Below are 16,368 nucleotides of genomic sequence, written 5' to 3'. Positions count from 1 at the left end.
GGTAAAATATAGGGAGCGAGAGGCTATTTAAAAATTGTACAGAAACTAGATGGCAGTCATAAGAGTCGAGGGGCATGAAAGGGAAGCAGTGGTTGGGAAAGGAGTGAGACAGGGTTGTAGCCTCTCCCCGATGTTATTCATTCTGTATATTGAGCAAGCAGTAAAGGAAACAAAAGAAAAATTTGGAGTAGGTATTAAAATTCATGGAGAAGAAATAAAAACTTTGAGGTTCGCCGATGACATTGTAATTCTGTCAGAGACGGCAAAGGACTTGGAAGAGCAGTTGAACGGAATGGACAGTGTCTTGAAAGGAGGATATAAGATGAACATCAACAAAAGCAAAACGAGGATAATGGAATGTAGTCAAATTAAATCGGGTGATGCTGAGGGAATTAGATTAGGAAATGTGATACTTAAAGTAGTAAAGGAGTTTTGCTCTTTAGGAAGTAAAATAACTGATGATGGTCGAAGTAGAGAGGATATAAAATGCAGACTGGCAATGGCGAGGAAAGCGTTTCTCAAGAAGAGAAATTTGTTAACATCGAATATAGATTTATGTATCAGGAAGTCGTTTATAAAAGTATGTATGGAAGTGAAACATGGACGATAACTAGTTTGGACAAGAAGAGAATCGAAGCTTTCGAAATGTGGTGCTACAGAAGATTGCTGAAGATTAGATGGGTAGATCACGTAACTAATGAGGAGGTATTGAATAGGATTGGGGAGAAGAGAAGTTTGTGGCACAACTTGACTAGAAGAAGGGATCGGTTGGTAGGACATGTTTTGAGGCATCAAGGGATCACAAATTTAGCATTGGAGGGCAGCGTTGAGGGTAAAAATCGTAGAGGGAGACCAAGACATGAATACACCAAGCAGATTCAGAAGGATGTAGGTTGCAGTAGGTACTGGAAGATGAAGCAGCTTGCACAGGATAGAGTAGCATGGAGAGGTGCATCAAACCAGTCTCAGGACTGAAGACAACCACAAGTGTATCCGTATCATAGAGAAGAGCGGCCTAAGAGACGATCTGGCATTAAGTCGATTCTATAGCAAATGACACGAAAGGGCGGATTTCTCAGGTTTTTACTACATATAAACACTTTTCACGCTCTCCCGTGCAACGTGGCTGGTAGACCTCCCTTCATGCAAAATCGTAAGGTCCTAGCTCATGTCCAAGGCACCACAGCCGGCTAAAAAGTCAATAATCGTTAACAAAAACTTGATTTGTACTGCTTCTTACTGGGTATCACATCAACTTAGGAGCTTCTTTTGTGTCAAATTATTATTTTCAAATCAACAGCGCATTGCATGCACTCCTTACTAGAAACATGAATAATCTCCACAAAAATTTGGAAGTTAATTACTTTGGTGCAAGAAAGTCTCGATCATTCAGGAAAACGAATTTTCAATAACTTGTCAGCAGCCATAAAAGTTTTACTACTGTCAAAATTCAGTTTAAGAGCAGCCTAAAGGATTTATTTAACCATCTCCTCCGACACCATTAATGAATTGAATTTTTTAGTAGAACTAGGGCGTGAGCGATTGAGAGTGAGTGAGGAGTGAGTGAGTTAGAAAGAGAGAGAGAGAGAGAGAGAGAGAGAGAGAGAGAGAGAGAGAGAGAGAGAGAGAGAGAGTGGGGGGGAGGGTGTCAAATAATACGAGTACGATCAGAAGTACGTTTAAATTTTCATCCCTCATTTCACGTCGATGATCAGTCCACTTGCGATCTGTGGAAGGTAAATTAGCATATTAGTTTCCCACTGAGCATCTCCTCATTATGGATCATTTGCAACAGAAAATACATATAGTCTAATCTAACCGTCTTGTCTGTCCTATCTCTGTTGAAGGGTACACATGAGACAGATGCCTTCTTATTGTTGTTGTTGTGGTCTTCAGTCCAGAGACTGGTTTGATGCAGCTCTCCATGCTACTGTATCATGTGCAAGCGCCATCTCCCAATACCCACTGCAACCTACATCCTTCTGAATCTGCTAGTGTATTCATCTCCTGGTCTCCCTCCTCGACCTTTACCCTCCGCGTTGCCCTCCAATACTAAAATGGTGATCCGCTGATGCCACAGAACGTGTCCTACCAACCGATTCCTTCTTGTAGTCAAGTTGTGCCACAAAGTTCTCTTCTCCCCAATACTATTTAATACCTCGTCATTTGTTAAGTGATCTACCCATCTGATCTTCAGCATTCTTCTGTAGCACCTTATTTCTAAAGCCTCTAGTCTCTTCTTATCCAAACTCTTTATCGTCCATGATTCACTTCCATACATGGCTACACTCCATACAAATACTCGGATAACACACTTCCTGATACGTAAAGCTATACTCGATGTTAACAAGTTTTTCATCTTCAGAAACACTTTCCTTGCCATTGCCAGTATACAATTTATATCCTCTATACTTCGACCGTCATCAGTTATTTTGCTCCCCAAATACCAAAACTCCTTTACTACTTTAAGTGTCTCAGTTCCTAATCTAATTCCTTCAGCATCACCAAACGTGTTTCGACTACATTCCATTATCCTCGTTTTGCTTTTATTGATGATCATCTTATATCATTCTTTCAGGACACTCCACTCCATTCAGCTGCTCTTCCAGGTCCTTTGATGTCTCTGACAGAATTTTGTCATGAGCGAACCTCAAGGTTTTAATTTCTTCTCCATAGACTTTAATTCCTACTTCGATTTTTCTCTTTTTTTCCTTTACTGCTTGCTCAATAAACAGATTGAATAACATCGGCGATTGACTAGAACCGCATCTCACTACCTTCCCAACCACTGCTTCCCTTTCATGCCCCCTGACTCTTGCAACTCCCATCTGGTATGTGTACAAATTGTAAATGGCCTTTCACTCATTGCATTTTACCACTGCCACTTCAGTATTTGAAAGAGTTTTCCAGTCAACATTGCCAAAGATTTCTCTAAGTCTACAAACGCTAGAAACGTAGGTGTGCCTTTCCTTAATCTAGCTCTTAAGAGAGGACGTAGGGTCAGTATTGCCTCATGTGTTCCAGTATTTCTACGGAATCCAAACTGGTATACCCCGAGGTCGGCTTCTACCAGTTTCTCCATTCGTCCGTAAAGAATTGGCTTTAGTATTTTGCGCCTGTGACTTACTAAACAAATAGTTCGGTAATTTTCACATCTGTCAACAACTGCTTTCTTAGAGATTGGAATTATTATATTCTTCTTGAAGTCTGACGGTATTTCGCCTGTCTCATACATCTTGCTCATCAGATGGTAGAGTTTAGTCAGGGCTGGCTCTCCCACGGGTGTCAGTAGTTATAATGGAATGTTGAATACTCCCGGGGCCTTGTTTCGGCGTAGGTCTTTCACTGCTCTGCTAAACTCTTCACGCAGTATATCATCTCTTATTTCATCTTTATCTACATGCTCTTCCATTTCCAAATTCTGTTTTCAAGCACATTGCCCTTGTATAGATCTTCTATATACTCCTTCCACCTTTCTGCTTTCCCTTCTTCGCTTATAACAGGGTTTCCATCTGAGCTCTTGATATGCATACAAGTGGATCTCTTTTCTCCAAAGCTTTTATTTTTATTTATTTATTGTTCCGTGGGACCATATTAAGGAGAAATCTTCATGGTCATAGAACGAGTCAATACATGAAATTATAACACGATAGTAGAAACAGATAAAATGAAATATAAAAACATATTAAAGCGACAAGTCGTAAGTTTAAATAAAAAAATTAACTACGTAACACTGAAATTTGCATAATTTTTTAGCTCTTCCAGGAGCTCCTCGACAGAATAGAAGGAGTGAGCCATGAGGAAACTCTTCAGTTTAGACTTAAAAGATTTTGGGCTACTGCTAAGATTTTTGAGTTCTTGTGGTAGCTGATTGACAATGGATCCAGCAGAATACTGCACTCCTTTCTGCACAAGAGTCAAGGAAGTGCATTCCACATACAGATTCGATTTGTGCCTAGTATTAACTGATTGAAAGCTGCTAACTGTTGGGAATACGCTAATACTGCTAACAATAAACAACATTAAAGAAAATATATGCTGTCAGGGCAATGTCAGAATTCCCAGACTATTGAATAGGGGCCAACAAGAGGTTCTCGAACTTACACCCCATATAGCTCGAACAGCCCGTTTTGAGCCAAAAATACCCTTTTTGAATCAGAAGAATTACCCAAAGAATATAATACCATACGACCTAAGCGTATGAAAATATGCGAAGTAGACTATTTTCCATGTTGAACTGTCACTAATTTCAGATACTGTTCTAATGGTAACTAAAGCAGCATTTTAGTTTCTGGACAAGATCCTGGACATGGGCTTTCCACAACGGCTTACTATATATCCGATCGCCTAGGAACTTTAACTGTTTCGTCTCGCTTATAACATGCCCATTCTGTCTGATCAAAATATCGGTCCTTGTTGAATTGTGAATTAGAAACTGCAAAAACTGAGTCTTACTGTGATTTAGCATCAAATTGTTATCCACAAGCCATGAACTTATTCCATTAACTACATTATTTGATACTGTTTCAGTATTACACACAAGATCCTTCACTGCCAAGCTGGTGTCATCAGCAAACAGAAATATTTTTGAATCACCTGTAATACTAGAGGGCATATCATTTATATAAGTAAGAAACAGCAGTGGCCCCAGAACCGACCCTTGGGGGAATGCCCTCTTAACAGAGCCCCATTGCGAATGATTATCACTACCACTCTCAATATCGCAGAGAATTACCTTCAGCTTTCTGTTCTTAAAGTAAGAGGGGAACCAATTGTATGCTACTCCCTTACTCCATAATGGTCCAACTTGTGCAGTAATATTTTGTGGTCAACACAGTCAAAAGCCTTCGTTAAATCAAAGAAAACACCTAGCGTTCGCAACCTTTTATTTTATCCGTCCAAAACCTCACAGAGAAAAGAGAATATAGCATTTTCAGTTGTTAAACCATTTCTGAAACCAAACTGTACATTTGACAGCAAATAATGTGAATTTAAATGCTCCAGTAACCTTGTATATACAACCTTCTCGATAACTTTAGCAAACACCGATGGCATGGAAATAGGTCTAAAGTTGTCAACATTATCCTTTCTCCCTTTTTATGAAGTGGCTTCAGTAGAGAGTACTTTAATCGGTCAGGAAACCGACCACCGCTAAAGGAAAAGTCACAGATATGGCTAAGTACTGGGCCAACATACACAGAACAATACTTCAGTATTCTGCTAGATACCCTGCCATATCCATGAGAGTTCTTGGTCTTTAGTGATTTAATTATTAACTCAATCTCCCTCTTGTCAGTATCATGGAGGACCGTTTCAGGTAACAGTCTCGGAACACTTTTTTCTAAGAGCGCTATATGATTCCCTGTTGGGGCTAGGTTTCTATTTAGTTCACCTGGTACATTCAGAAAGTGATTATTAAATACTGTACATATATGCGACTTATCAGTAACACGAACATTCCCACTACGCACTGATTCTATATCGTCGACCTGTCTCTACAGACCAGCCACTTCATTTACGACTGACCATATGGCTTTAATTGTATCCTGAGACGTAGCTATTCTATCTGCATACCACTTTGCCATACCAGTTTACATACGATTATATGAATTAAGGAGATCTACCAGCATCCTTTTACTTGCACAATCACTTTACAATTAATATTGAAATCACCACATATAAATAATTTTTTGTATTTCCTACAAAGTGTACCAAAAACCTCCTCTAGCTTTAGCAAAAATGTTGTGAAATTGGCGTCTGTGGCTCTATAAATAACAATTAGAAGTTTAGCTCCATTAAATTTAACCATACCTTCACAACATTCTAACACCTTTTCAGTGCAGTACTTAGAAACATCAATTGACTCTAATGGGATGCTGTTTTTCACATACATGGCTACTCCCCCACACCGAAAAGAGCTCCTAGAAAAGCTGCCAGCCAACCTGTATTCTGGTAAAGGAAGCCTCTGAATTATCTCCTTATTTAAGAAGTGCTCAAATATACCAATAATTTCAGAGTCAACATCTATAAGCAGTTCACTAACTTTATCTCTAACATCTTGTATATTTTGATGAAATATACTAACTCTCATTACTTGGATACTTAAGCTTTGTCAAAAGTGGATCTTTTGTTAGAGAGACTTCCCTTAAGCAGGAAGACCTATCAGCTGACTGGTGCAGCTCTAACATCAACTACTGCAGGAATTTTCCCATGAGTGATCCCACCACCTCGATCTATGCTGTCACTTTAATTTTCCTGTAGGCGGTGTCTATCTTACCCATGGTGATTTTCGCCTCTACATCCTTACATTTGTCCTCTAGCCATCCCTGCTTAGCCATTTTGCACTTCATGTCGATCTAATTTTTGAGACGTTTGTATTCCTTTTCGCCTGCTTCATTTACTGCATTTTTATATTTTCTCCTTTCATCAATTGAATTCAATATTTCTTCTGTTACCCAAGGATTCCTACTAGCCCTCGGCTTTTTGCCTACTTGATCCTCTGCTGCCTTCACTACTTCATCCCTCAAGGCTACCCATTCTTCTTCTACTGTATTTAATTCCCCCATTCCTATCAATTGTTCCCTTATGCTCTCCCTGAAACTCTGTACAACCTCTGGTTCTTTCAGTTTATCCAGGTCCCATCTCCTTAATTTCCCACATTTTTGCAGTTTCTTCAGTTTTAATCTACAGTTCATAACCTATAGATTGTGGTCAGAGTACACATTTGCCCCTGGAAAAGTCTTACAATTTAATACCTGGTTTCTTACCTTTATATAATCTATCTAAAATCTTGCAGTATCTCCAGGTCTCTTCCACGTATACAACGTTCTTTCACGATTCTTGAACCAAGTGTTAGCGATGATTAAGTTATGCTCTGGGCAAAAACCTACCAGGCGGCTTCCTCTTTCATTTCTTACCACCATTCCATATTCACCTACTACGTTTCCTTTTCTTCATTTCTCTACTATCAAATTCCAATCACTTGTGCCTATTCTATTTTCATCTCCCTTCACTATCTGAATAATTTCTTTTATCTCATCACACATTTCATCAATTTCTTCCTCATCTGCGGACTACTTTTAAGATTATGGTAGGTGTGGACTTCATGTCTATCTTGGCCACAATAACGCGTTCACTGTGCTGCTTGTAGTAGCTAACCGGCATTCGATTTTTTTTTTATTCATCATTAGACCTACCCATGCGTTAGGTTCATATTGGCCTTCCTAATACTTAAATCTATATTCGATGTTAACAATGACGCCGGTGGATAGACTATATGAAATTACTGATCGTCGATAAAGTCGCGAATATAACCGACATGCTATTGGGCCCTTCGCAGGGAAAGGGTTTTCGCCGCAAAAAGCGGGAAACTGGAATCCAGCAAATGAGTAAAAAATACATATTCGGTGACAAAAAATTAGTGTACGTACACAACAATAGACTGGGATTTCTGTATTACATAAAGCAGTTTTTGTAATTGTATCTTGCAGCTTTAGTTATTTTTAATTAAAAGAGATTTTAAAAGGACAGAAAGAGCGTTTTGGTCTACGCTACACATCGTTCTGTTAGTATAGTCTTGACTTCGTAATCACTTTCGTGGACTTCTGCAACTCTCAATCAAAATATCCAACCTAATCGAGACAATACGCTACGATACAGCCGACATCATGACAAGAGAATGGGCTACATCGAACTCGAAGTAATTTTATATAGATAAGGATCTCAATGACCTGTGTACGTCTAATATAAAAGATCTCCTAACCATTCTCCTCAAATAGATCGCCATCTTCACTTGACCTTTAACTGAAACTGTTTCAGAATTAAAGACTGAATTCAAAGAAAATTTTGCTTCCAGTCACAAAACAAGAAAAATAAAAATAATAAAAGTGAGAATGTGAAACAGGTTAGCAATAACCACAAACAGGAGATTCTACAGAAAATCAAAGTGAGAAAGGAAATTATTAATATTATCGACCGTTTAGGAACTCTATGCTACGAAAGGGATGAAACCACATATAGAATAACTGGTGGAAAAGTTAGTGTGTTTTAAGATTAAATCCAAACAACAGTTAGAGAAAAATATATCGAAGCTAGGCCTATATTACGAAAAATTGCTAAATCTCGAGGCAAATTGTGTCCTCCAGTATTTGATGAAGTGTTTGTGCCCCTAGCACGGATAAAAACAGGATCTACAGCATCAACAGAAACTTCGGATATGTGTTTCATATTTCATCCAAGCCTACAGTCTATAAATACTAAAACAAAATACCACTACAGGGAAACTACCTACGAAGAAGTTCTTGGTAAAACTATGTAGCTGTAGTTGCCTTGGACTAACGACGTGTGATTATCAATGTAACCTGTACAGACTGTACGCTTTCCAAAGCTGTTATCCATGAAAAAGCTAAACGACGTTTCGTGAACAAAACACAATTTAAGAGCTTGGCCTTACGAACATTGCAGACGCCGTCTATGCAACACGCGTCACACTTCAAAGAGTTTACCAATACATTGCATTGTTTACTATCGACCACGGATCAAGCAACGTAAAAAGCACTGCGTCTACTGAGATCATGATTCAGAGTTAAAAAAAAAAAAAAAAAAAAAAAAAACTAATAAGTCGCCTACATATTATAGTTGCTGCCGAAAGAGGAGAATCACTATTTTCCCACAAACGGAAATATAGTTAAAATTACGCTTCTAATTCGGCTAGTTTCGGCGGTTACTAAAATTTGTAGTGAAAGTTACATAGGGAACTCTCCCGTCCCCCCACCAGAAACGTAGTTTTCGTCGCTGTTGTGCGACTTTTGTACACAGCCAGAGAAAGTGTGTTAAACATGGCGCGGACGGAAACACTAGGCTACGCTACAGGGAAATCTGCTTACACAACGTTTACTCGGCATTAATAATCGTTGGCGTAAACATCTCTCAATCAAATTACCCCCTTCCAACCTAACTTAGATCTCGGGCTACACTGCCCATAGGCCTGTCATCACAACCAAAATTTCAATGTGTGGGGGATATCCTGTACTTCTCGCTAATCTCTCTCTAGGCAAAAATGTCAGTTATTGTAGATTGGTGGCAGTCTCAACTACAAGATTTACTAATGATAAACACTATTGAGGCGGCTCGTAATTTTAGAATAGTTCTCTTCGTCTTACTTGGCATAAAATGTTCGCTGGCGTCCCAGCAGCTAGCTCCTTCAGTGTCTGCTTCTGCCATCGCACCACGCCAGTCTGTTTTTATCCTAGCAGACAGAACGCACCGCACATCCGACAACTTCGGAACCACTCAACTGGCCAGTTAGCAACTGAGCCGAACACTGTTTACACCGTCAAAGGAAAACTATGCAAAGATGTACACTCGAATGGCACGACTGAGTAGTACACACACACACACACACACAAACAGTAATATCTGTAGAATGTCCATCGACACGCGCAGAACGAAATTCTTCTCCGAAAAAAATCTCGTGACTATATTCCGGCGTTACGGCCAGGTTCTCATTCAAATGAGCAAAAAATGTTATATATTTTTTTTGAGACAGAGAAAATACACTTGAAGGATCTGTTTGGGAGTTACGAGTGATCATACTATGAGCTTTATTTTAGATTTTCAGTAAAAAAAATGGCGCCCGCAATTATGATTTGATCACGCGGACTGCGTGCAGTGTGGCCTCTCAGATGTTACCTGAAATCAAAAATGGATGACATCAGTTGATACTAAATTACTTCTCTGAAATTGAAAATGGAAAACATCAGTCGATATTACATAAAATTTATGGGAGCGCATACCTAACCGCAATGAAACAACCGTAAATTTAACGATACGGTACTAATTCGAACTCTGAGTTAAATTTTTTGGGTGGTTTATTTCACTCCTTATGCCTTCACAAAAATTACTTAATATTAATCAGTGTCATATATTATAGGTATAAGCTCCTAAGAAAAGTGTTTACTTTTCTGGGTCAGAGGTAGAAGTTAAGAGATTGAACCATTTTTAGTTAATGCTGCATGCCGTTCTGAGAAAATTGTTTCTCAAAAAAAAAAAAAAAAAAAAAAAAAAAAGTTCAACGTCTAGGGAAACCTTTTAGTTATATTATTACTTCGATTTGCATGAACTGAGGGTTACATGTATATTTTTAATGTCACTGAACACGAATCTGCAGTAAGATTTTCAATATTCAAAACGGCTAATGCAATACGGAGAGCACAGGATTATGCTTTGTCCAATTTTTACCAAAAATGCATTTTCGTTATTTACGTTTAGTGTGCAATCCAAGGAGCACTTTTCAACCCTTCCTTTGGCTGGAATTGTTCCTAGATAGCAACTCCCTGTTCTTCTTGGCAGGAAAAGCCGATCTGTCTAACCTGGATATGCAGCACTCGTTATTCGTCAGTGTTATCGGCGAGTATGTTTGCAGTATGAATCATTTTGTGCACGTGCGTCACGGGACGAGCTTTGATCTACATCTATATGGATACTCTGCAAATCACATTTAAGTGCCTGGCAAAGGGTTCTTCGAATCCCCTTCACAATTGATAGTTAATTGAAACCCTCAGCTGCCGACAGGTGTTGTTGATATACTTCGATGGGGACAGCTGAAAATGTGTGCCCCGACCGGGACTCGAACCCGGGATCTCCTGCTTACATGGCAGACGCTCTATCCATTTGAGCCACCGAGGACACAGATGAATACCGCGACTGCAGGTATTTATCCCTTACACGCTTCCCGTGAGACTCACATTTCCAACCGGCCACAATCCACAAACGTAATGTATGTAATAGGTGTTTGCCCATCCACTCAATACCGGCCCACACTAAGGTGACGATTCCCGTAAGATTTCGGGCAATCTGTGCGCATTCGCACAGACGAAGGTCAATGGCTGGGTAACGTTTAACCATATATATGAAGATAGTAACTGTTCTCGAAAGAACAGGCGCCACTGACGACCGGGCAGCTTCTCTAGAATACATGATAGACCGGCCTATGTGGCCGAGCGGTTCTAGGCGCTTCAGTCGGGAGCCGTGCGACCGCTACGGTCGCAGGTTCAAATCCTGCCTCGACTATGGATGTGTGTGATGTCCTTAGGTTAGTTAGGTTTAAGTCGTTCTAAGTTCTAGAGGACTGATGACCTCAATTGTTAAGTCCCATAGTGTTCAGAGCCATTTGAACCATCAGTCCCTGTGCTTACACACTACTTACATTAACTTATGCTAAGGACAACAAACACACACAACGATGCCCAAGGGAGGACTCGAACCTCCAACGGGGGGAGCCGCGCGAACCGTGACAAGGCGTTTGAGACATGGCGGATACCCCGCGCGGCTCATGGCAGTCGTGACACTGCTTCAAACAATGGGCTGTAGAAATTTTTTTAAGCACGGATTAAAAAAAAAACCTTTCCGTTCCAAGAGTCTGGACAAGTACACCTTAAAAAAAATGCAACTACAAAGAAATTGAATTTTCGAACTTTTTGGATGAGAACCTGTCCCTATGGAACACCGTTGATAAAATGTTACAGGGATTATGTACTCAGGTTTCACATGTGGATTAACAATTCCTAATCGAGGAATTTGCATCTCCCACCTTGGAATTCTCAGTACAGAATTTTTATCCATTACGAGATTCTCAGCCACTTGCAAAAGTGATTTCCCGTGATTCTGCAAAACTTTTCCGTTAGCCAATCGTAGCAACTATAATATTTGGTTCCTGGTGCATGACATGTCTCTTAACTTAAAGTGACCAACTCATTTGCATGAAGAGCTAACTTATCATCCGCTTCTTTACTTGCGTATACCGTTTATGGTCTTCAAAGATTTTTTTTTCTTTAATCGTTTTTTATGTCTCTTATAAACTGCAACACTTTCTAAACTTAACGCCATTGAAGCATGGTCTTTTACTGAATGACCAAAAAACAATGCCGACAGCTGGAGTCGAAGGTTTTCGTTAATCAAGCCGTTTGTATTCTTGTGGTGATATCTCCATAGAATCTTTCATTCCGCAACACATATTTCTTTTATATAACTGAGAAGTGAAATACCGGTTTTCATAGATGCAGATTTAACATATTTTAATATAACGCAATAAATATTTCATTAAAATTTTCATCCCCTTACTATCGAAGTTCCAAAACCACTGAAACACATAGTTTTTAAAAATTCTAACAGAGGAGCCGAATACGAATTGTCAGATATATTTAGTAATGTTTTCATAATGAACCATTTTGAGAAACATCTCACACCCTTTAGGAGTTAGGTTTTCAGAAACAATTAAACATGTATTCTTCTATTTAGAACCAAGGAGCCAAATTCAAATCTTCATCCATTTAATTCTAAAAATGCTTTCATAGTGAAATATTTCATAAAACTTTTCATCCCCTATTTCACTCTATTAATGAGTTAAATTTCCAAAAGCAACGAAACACATTCTTTTTACATCCAACTGAGAAGTCTATTACCTATTTTCATAGATGTAACTTTAACAATGCTTTAGTAGTTCTTTAATAATGATTTATTTTCAAAAAACCTTCACTATTTATTCTATCCCCCCCCCCCCCCCAATGAAAGAATTTCGGAAAATGATAAAAACCTTTTTTTTTGTTTCTGGCTGAGAAACCAAATGTCAATTTTCGTAGTTTTGTAGTTGTAGCTTCAACAGTGACATAGGGACATATTTTTTTTTTAAAAAAACTTTTCAACCCATATTTCACCCCCTTAGGAGTGGAATTTCGAAAAATCTCTTCTTAAATGGTGCTTTCAGCGTAATATTTACACCTTCATCAAATTTCACGTCTGTATACTTTGCAGGTTGGGCTGGAAGGCGATGAGTGAGTGGATACATGTGCCCCTATCGCATCTCCTTGGAGGTTGTAGTTCCAAAAACAGTGAAACACGTATATTTCAATAACAGAATTTCCATAGATTTATCTTTAAAAATTCTTTCACACTGAATTATTTTCATAAAACATTTCATCCTATATTCCCCCTCCTTATGAATTGAATGTATCAAAAACAGTGAGACATGTAATTTTTTTTATTTTTACTTCAACCGAGAAGCCAAATTCAGGTTTAAATATATTTAGCTTTAAAAATGCTTTCATAATTAAATATTTCATGAAACATTTCATCCTCTATGTAATGGGATTGTGGTAGTGACACACCAAAATCACAATAGTAATCCGTTGTAGTTGCTACACATTTTATTACAATCAAAAGCATTATAAAATCACAATCACAAAAATACAAGAGATTGCCTTATAAGGCCAGATCAGATGGACAAATAATAAATAAATTTCTTTACGTGGAACAAGACCCGTTAAACTTCAAATTTGGATATGACTAGGTAAATATACTTAGGAAAGGCTTTACTTAAATAGTACAAATGTGCATAGAATGCGCAGCAGAACTCTCATTACTTCCAATCAGCAGAGAAACAGATTAAGCCTAAGAAACAGATTTTTTAACGTTTGGCTACCCAACTTTCCATAACAAAACTATATACAAATGATTAAAGCAATTAAGGAGGTACTTTAATTTTGACCAAACCGACCTTCAAATTTACTTACTCAATTGATTAATCAACAATATTCTTAGAATGATTACAACTAGAACATGACCATATGACAAATCCCTTAAAATAAGGTTGCTTCAATATTTCGTGTGAATTGGCGATAGACGCGAGCAGACCAAGGATTCAAATCAATACGAGAGATCCACGAGACAGGGAGTGACATAGAAATATACTCAACTTGACAATGCAATTGAACTTTGGATGCTATAGTTCTCCACCGGAACGATGGAATCACGCGAAAGTGACAACATAACCGAAGATGTAAAGGAGAGGACATGGCCTTAAACATCTCTCTGCCGCCGTGGTGCTCTGTTCCCAGTATGCTAGCGTCGATCGCTGCCAATTATCTCTAACACAACACACATCAAGGGTAGAGAGTTTTCTGAGACATATACTACACAACCTTATCTGGAGAACAGGTGAGCATTACAACTGAACTGAAACAAATGAGCCTCCGTCAGTTACTTGCCCAGTGCCAGCCCTTAAACTTTGATTAATAAGTTCGCTAAAGGTCATGCCGAAGTTAAGATGACAAGATTTATCTCCAGGTTCCGCATATTAGGGGCAGAGACAATGAATTGGCGACGCTCTTAGCCGTATGTTCGCGGGAGAGTCTGGGGAAGGCAAGGGCCACGTGGAGCCGGATCTTGGAGCGAATTTCCTTCTCTCCGAGACACCCGGTTTCTTCTGCGACTCAGCCGGCAAACAGGCTGTGGATCCCAGGTGGGGACCGAATAGGCAGCAGTAGGCAGATGGCGACGTCGTTACTGGCTATTGCCCTGTTGCCTTCGGGGGGGCGGGGGGCTCTTGTGTAAAGGGGGAGACAACCGTGGTGAAGTGAAGGTCTCTATTCCACAGGAACGAGTTAGCATGATATATCCACGATTCGGTGGTCGGGGGTCATTTGGCGCTATACAAGACCTAGAACCGAGTTCGGGAACACATGTTTTGGCCCAACCTATATCGCGATGTCAGGAGATTTGTTGGCAACTGTGTCCAGTGTAAGCGCGGTAAGCCCGATGTGGGTCCGTGCAGAGAACTACTACAGTCGCTTAGGGAGCAGTGTCCTCTGGACCGCGACTCAAAGATCGAAGCAACGATCGATGGAAACTGGCGCCAGAAACGCACCAGCTCACTCTATTTCATCCCCTTAGGGGTTGAACTTCCAAAAACACTAAAACACGTATTTTCTTATTTGTAACCTTGAAGTCAAATACCAATTTTCGTAGATGTAGCCTTAAAAATACTTTCATAGTTATTCCATAATTATTTATCTCAAAATAAAATGTTCACCCGCTATTTCACTTCATTCCCAGTAATAATGGAACACATATTTCTTTATTTCTGACCTAGAAACCAGATACAAATTTTCGTATGCCTAGCTTCAAAATTACCTTAATAGCTACATGTTTCAAAAATCCTATAATTTCCTGTGTCTCCCCCTTTCAGTGTAGGAGGGATAGTGTCGTACAAGAGACAGTATACTCAGTAGACAACGAACTGCTAGTTGTGAAATCAGCGACATAGGAACCGAGACTGACACAGAAGGTGCTGAAAGTGAAGCACGCTAGACTCGTGTCTACCACGGCTTCTAATAATATCGATTTACCATGAACGGAAGTTCCGAAAAGTGAGCAAGTAATTTTACAGTAAATTCAGTACCGATGGAGAGGATATACAACGAAAAACATTTCTATAAAATTTCAGAAATAATGAAATATTCCACTCAAGTCGCGCGGCAGAACACGCAATGGATATGCTTGCACTTAAGACGGAAAGCCCCACGTGCTTACGCAGGCTTACGACAGATCTCAAAATTCGGCAGTAGGCGTAAGCCAACCTCGTGTGCTGCTACCTGTTGTTGATGCCAGGCATCAAGGTCTCAGTAGTACGGCCATGCACTGGAGAGTAGTTGCTTTGTAAGCACTCCGTCTTCAGTCCACGAGTGGCCTACTGGGACGGGACCATCCGACCGCTGCGTCATCATCCATGGAGGATGCGAACAGGAGGGGCGTGGGGTCAGCACACTGCTCTCCCCGTCGTTATGGCGGTTTTCTTTGACCGGAGCCGCTACTATTCGGTCGAGTAGCTCCTCGATTGGCACCACGAGGCTGAGTGCACCCCGAAAAATGGCAAGAGCGCATGGCGGCCTGGATGACCACCCATTCAAGTGCCGACCACGTCCGACAACGCACTTAACTTCGGTGATCTCACGTGAACCAATGCAACCTCAGGGGCAAGGCCGTTGCCGCAGATATTTTAGAGTAGTTGCTAACGTTTCATAATTATCTAGTTTACGGGGAAAATGTAAAAATGGCGATTGTCACCGAAGCTACAACTAATCGGAATTTCTGGTTAGTTATCAAGTGGTCTTGTGTGCGAGCCTGAATTTTTCATCCTTTGCGGTGGGAATGATTCAAACCTGTCATGTTCTTCTTATGAAGTGTTCTATTTATTTTACACACAATGATCATTTGTAGTTGTGTTGAGTTACTACCTTGATAAATTTTTGGATGGCGCACGTATCATAACTGAGATCTGCGCTTGCGCTTAATGGCTGAAGGTGAATTAGCGTAATGAGTAGTAGCGAATGTTATAGTAACATGTTTGTAAATTATTTCAGGTAAATTACGTTAGTCGTGTAATATTATCCGTATACCAGTACAGTATGTGGGCCAATTACGTTAGTCATGGAATACTATCCGTATAAGACTATGTCACCTTGATGTCCCGGAATTTGCTTTAATTTTGGAATCCACGAAAGAACTGGAAATTTTCCTTTACACAGCTTTCCA

General features: G+C 39.8%; 1 non-coding gene across 1 annotated transcript; it reads right to left on the bottom strand.

Moving 5' to 3' along the window:
- Window positions 1-10,612: 10,612 nt before the first annotated feature.
- On the bottom strand, window positions 10,613-10,686 carry Trnat-ugu (transfer RNA threonine (anticodon UGU)). Its single transcript has one exon. It is a non-coding gene; the product is annotated as a tRNA-Thr (tRNA).
- Between the last annotated feature and the right edge of the window lie 5,682 nt (window positions 10,687-16,368).

Source organism: Schistocerca gregaria, unplaced genomic scaffold (genome assembly GCF_023897955.1).
Source record: "Schistocerca gregaria isolate iqSchGreg1 unplaced genomic scaffold, iqSchGreg1.2 ptg000428l, whole genome shotgun sequence".
Lineage (NCBI taxonomy): Eukaryota > Metazoa > Arthropoda > Insecta > Orthoptera > Acrididae > Schistocerca > Schistocerca gregaria.
Note: the sequence above shows the minus strand (reverse complement) of the source record. Positions and strands in the feature narration are given on the sequence as shown.